This window comes from Chrysochloris asiatica, unplaced genomic scaffold (assembly GCF_000296735.1).
Source record: "Chrysochloris asiatica unplaced genomic scaffold, ChrAsi1.0 scaffold00206, whole genome shotgun sequence".
Taxonomy (NCBI): Eukaryota; Metazoa; Chordata; class Mammalia; order Afrosoricida; family Chrysochloridae; genus Chrysochloris; species Chrysochloris asiatica.
The window spans coordinates 1,947,040-1,951,773 of record NW_006408724.1 but is presented as its reverse complement, the minus strand read 5'-3'; the positions used below and the strand labels follow the sequence as shown (position 1 = coordinate 1,951,773).

At 40.0% G+C, this 4,734-nt stretch overlaps 1 pseudogene; it reads right to left on the bottom strand.

Annotated features, from left to right (window-relative positions):
- Nucleotides 1-925: 925 nt before the first annotated feature.
- LOC102835266 overlaps nt 926-4,734 on the bottom strand; it is a 16,361-nt pseudogene continuing 12,552 nt past the window's right edge.

Sequence of the window (4,734 nt, the reverse complement as noted above, 5' to 3'; positions counted from 1 at the left end):
AGAGTGCTGGAGGCCAGGATGGCCAAACTTCATCTCTCATACTTCAGACATATTGTCAGGAGGGACCAGTCGCTGGAGAAGGATATCATGTTTGGTAAGGTAGAGGGTCAGAGGAAAAGAGGACGACCCCAACGAGATGTGGCAGCACGAATGGACTCAAGCGTGGCAACAATAGTGAGGTTTGCCCAGGATCAGACAGTGTTTCATTCTGCTGTGCATAAGGTCGCTATGTGTTGGTACTGACTTGATGGCACCTATTTACAACAACAACCCTGGTCTACTTGTGAGTTGAAGTGGGGAAAGTGCAACAATGAAGACCTAGGCTGAGTTTGGCTATGTTCTGTTCCATAGACACCAGGTCACGTTGAGATGAGAGAGAAAAGTGGAAGGATTGGCTGGTCTGAGGTTTAGGGAGATATGTGAATTCCCAAGCCCACTGGCACTTACATTGACACTGAGAGATAGAGCTGAGAATGAAGTGGCCAACGGGTCTGATTTATAGGGAGACGTGAACTCCCAAACATGCAGCTAGTACCCATTTGACCTAGCTTGGATGGCTGAACGGAATTTGACCAAAAGAACATAAAGATTCTTGATATTGTGAGAAGTATAAATTGCTACAATTTGATGAGCTGGACCTTTGCTTATGGATGTAGTTGCTCACAATTCCAACCAGAATGGAAGTATTATTCATATCAAGGATTAAGCTTGTTTTCTCAAGCTTGGGTAGATTATTGTTGTTGTTAGGTAACATCAAGTTGCACTGGGTTGATTATTGTTGTTGTTAGGTACCATCGAGTCAACTCTGACTCATAGTGACCCTGTATAGGGTTTCCTAGGAGTAGCTGGTGGGTTTGAACTGCCAACCTTGTGGTTCGCAGGCCAGTGCTGATCCTACAGCAACACACTGGGTTGACAGGGCAATTTAGACATTGGCTATAAAAAACAGGGAGCTATAAAAGCAAGAAGTGGGTGTCTTACAAGATTTCAGAAGTGTGCTTAGTTTCAGAATGAGGAGGGTAATGTAAAATCCCCACTGAATAGTTTCCCTCTTTTTCAGATGGATCTGGTGAAAGGGGATGAGGATGATGATGATAGGATTTTATGATTCAATTGTGAGTCATTGATAGCAATGGTCACAACTGTAATTGTAGTATATGTGTAACTAAAAGTAGGGAGTAGCTAATCTTTCATTTCAGGAACAGATGACCCCAGGACCATGACAAGGGCAGAGCATGAATGGACCATGAGATCCTACCTAAAAAAGTGGCGACAGTAGCAATAGGGGCAGAGGTGATGGCATAGAGACACAGAGCAGCTGAGGACTCTGGGCCCATGGGCAGAGAAAGGCTGTGTGCCTGCAGGCATGAGGCTGGCTTGCAAAATATGGCCTTTGGACATCTAAATGAATATATATTTGTTTTGTGTGTGTACATAAAATATTTTTGCTTTGTTGATTTTGGAAAAATAAGATGTAAAAGTGAAGCTACAGGAAAGAAACAGGATAATTGTTGTTGCAGGGAGGGGACTGTAATCATTTAGATGGAACAAAACATATGATTGGTTGAAAGTAAAGCTGATGACCTTGTCTGGTGAAAAAAAAAAAAAAAGAAAAGAATTGCCAAGGGTCTGTCAGGGTGACTCTGGAGATATTGAGATGTTCCAGGCCAAATGATTTAGTTCAATGTGTGACTTCAGAGAGCCTGCCTAAGCAAGTTGGAGCCAGAGTTCTTTTTGCTCCAACCTCACAAGTAAGGGCACCATCTAAAGGGGTTCTGTGTAGAAAGCCTGGAGATGTACCGCCCCCTGAGGTCTTGGTTAGTATTGTCCCTCCTGGGATCTTAGACCCCACAGTTGGAATTCAAAGTGGCCTCAACACCTGGGTCAGCACCGGGAATAAACAGAGATCCTTAACATCCCTCTCCTTCATCTGTTTCTGCCCAGGGCTAGGGTTCTGTTTTTTGCCCATTGTTATAAAATTGCTGTTGTTGTTGTTAGGTGCTATTGAGTTGGTTCCAACTCATAGGGACTTCAGGTTCAACAGAAAGATGCACTGCCCAATCCTGTATCATCCTCACATTGGTTCCTGTGTTTGACCCATTACTGTAATCATTGTGTCAGTTTCTATTGTTAAGGGTCTTCCTCTTTGTTGGTGACCCTAAACTACTCTCTTCCCCTTTTGTTCAGATGACATATCATGAACAGCCTAGATACGATTATTTTCTTTCCTTGGGGACCAGGAGAAAGATGAGATAAATTTGAGCAAAAATCTCTACATCAGAAACACAGTCCTGGCCAGCAGATCATTTACATCAAAGAGTCATATCAAAAAATTAGTCTTTTCCTATGGACGTGTGTATCCAGATGAGGTAGCCAGAATCTTTGATGTATGGGGGCCGTTATTGCAGCCATGGTGTCTCTTCCTCTTCTTCATTTACCCTCTACCAAACATGATGTCGTTCTGCAGAGATTACATGTTATTGTTCTTCCTGATAACATGTACGCAGTACGTGAGAGGAAGGCTCACCAATCTTCCTTCTAAGGCGCATTCTCTCTGTTCCATTTAGTAATCCTAACTCCACAATTTTCCCATTTTTTTCTCAATCAGACCTTTGTTTTAGTACAGTTATGTACAAATGGAACTAAAGTATTTCCACAGAAAAACATTCTTTCTTTCTATTTTATTTTAAATAACACTTCCAATTTTATTCAAATTCTCCAAAATGTGTACTTGCCTCTAAAATGTATGTCATACTTTAAATAATTTTTTATTATTTAATCTTTCCTTTTGTTTTCTCATCTTTTTTTTTTAAAAAATTAAACAGTTTTTCAGTAGATTCAGAGTCTTGAGTTGCCCAGTTAGGAGCCTCTGATCCACTATTCTGATTAAGTTTTTTCCCCCGATATTCATGGTCAACATCTGACTTCTAAATGAAAGGCTTCTGGTCTTTTCTATCCTTTGTTCATAAGGTGAGATTGCATTGTTATCTACAACCACAAGGCCTAGTTGAGAATCAATCTTGGCACTGGGTATTTCATTTCTAATCAAATTCACAAGCCACCTTTCAACTTCTTCTGGGGTCATGTTCAGTTTATTTGCCAACATGTTAATGCTGACACTTTGATGGATGCAATAAAAAAAATATAGAGACATTTTCAATGAAATCTGCAAGACAAGCCACTCAGAAGTCACTCACAAACACTGATTTACATTCCCTTGGGTTTTTCTGATTCCCATCAAAGTCAAAGTTAACATATAAACACTCAACAAACTCTGTGGTTGGCTCTCTATATGTGTATGATTCCTGTTGAATAACCTTGACTAGGTCTTTTAGCACCTTCCCACGTTTTCGAGCATCTTTGTTATGAAGGCCATAGTCAAGTAACAGAAAGTATGTGTACATATTGTCTGAATTGCATTAAGATACTTTAGCTAGTAAAGGAAAAGATCACAGATATTATGGTGAACTTTGGGTTGAACTTTGGGTTGGTTGAATAAAATAAACAGAAACCAGTGAAGGAGCCTTGCTCACTGCTGATGATACTGGAGCGGAGAACTCAAGAATTATTGTCTCTGGTCTCTTTTAAGCCATGTAAAATCTTTCTTGACTGCATCCGAATTCTGCATTAAGATTTCAGAGGCCAGTTATCCCCCAAATGAATTCAAAGCATCTCTACCCATTGATGGGATCAGTACTTTAAAAAAAGGAAAGCTATTTACCAACCCTGTTTTGTTTTGTTTTTACTATATTTCAGAGTTGCTTTAAGCAATCCCATTTCTTCTCTGTATCTAGTACTTCCTACAACTGTGATGCATTACAGTGAAAGATTGTAAAGCAAAATCAGCAAAGTGGAAAAACTGCACAGGCTGAAGTCCAAAGGAAACACGACTCAAACTCCCAAGAATCCTCACCCAGTGGAGTCACATGGACATGCTTACTTCCTCTCACAAGGAGTTGTGATAACATGTGTGGTCTGTTGTCTACCAGGGAAGCTTATTAGAGCCAAGGCCAAGGGTTTTTGTTGGGGACTGATTATGTAGACATTCTCTGCCATGCACAGAACAAATTTGGGATTCCCAGGAAGAAAGCAGGTTTTCACTGTACACTGTATTGGTTGTATAAGCAATATAAGCCACTCTTATCATGGGGGTAACACTCACACAATCTAAATTGCCAGATGCCAACTGTTATAGATTAAATTGTGTAAGTCCTGACCTCTATACTTGTGTGACTATAATACCATTTTGGAATGGGTGTTCTGTTACATTAATGAGACAGAATGTATATTGAATATTTCTTAAATCAATCTCTTTTGAGATATAAAGGAGATTAAACAAGAAGCAAGCAACAAGATGGTGAAGATACATACCAAGCCACATGAAGACCAAGGAGCCAAGGATCCTTGGAAAGAGATAAAGGCCTTCCCTACAAGCCAACAGAGAAAGAACACATTCTTCTACAGTCAGCACTTTGAATTCAGACTCCTAACCTCCTAAACTTTGAGAAAATAAATTCCTGTTTGTTAAACCAACCACTTGTGGTCTTTTTGTTATAGTGACAATAGATAATTAAGACACCAGTCAAAAGCCAACCTCGCAAGCAGCTTTTCTAAGGATAGTAGTCACAGGCCTGTTTTGTTATCTCTTTCTGCACAATTTCCCTTATCTTTAGTCTTTGACCTTTGCCTTTGATGTCTTCTATCACTTAAGGAAAATGTAAACTATCTTTTTTT